We start from the raw sequence: 616 nt of genomic DNA on the forward strand, positions 1-616 counted from the left end.
GGGAAAGAAAAGGGAATACAGAGCAGTGGCCAAAGAAGGTGGAAAGAACAAGCAATGAATCAGATCAGAAACCAATGGAACCCCATAATTTGTAGCAGTTGAAGATCTGGTGTGAACAGACATCCCAGGAATTAGGACATTCAAAAGCAAACCAGGTTATTGATGGTCTCAAAAAGAAGAGGAAGAAGTCATCATAAACCCACTTTATTTGGTGGATTAAACCCCCCCAAGGGTTGCTGGATGGGGGCACAGGCTCCAAGGCTTTTTGGGGCTCACAGCCAAGCATCATTCATAAGTCTCAAAATGTGCCAACAAATCCTCAGCATTAGCAGATTTCTCCCCAAAAGAGTAAAGGACCAAATACCTCCAGTGTAAATAGCAGGAAATATTCCCAATTCCAATGTCCTGCAGGGAGAATTTACTGGAATACAGAACTGCTATGCTCCAGATCAAAGCCAATTCCTCTCTGTGGTGGGAAGTGCCCAACTTGTGCAGCAGAACTGCAGCCAGCTCATGAATGTGATATGATGCTGCTTCCTGCCCCTACAGACCTCTCCCAACTTCGTGGTGAAGGGAATGACACCACAGCAAGGTCTGGGAAGGGAATCAGCATTCC

This window comes from Geospiza fortis, unplaced genomic scaffold (genome assembly GCF_000277835.1).
Source record: "Geospiza fortis unplaced genomic scaffold, GeoFor_1.0 scaffold450, whole genome shotgun sequence".
Lineage (NCBI taxonomy): Eukaryota > Metazoa > Chordata > Aves > Passeriformes > Thraupidae > Geospiza > Geospiza fortis.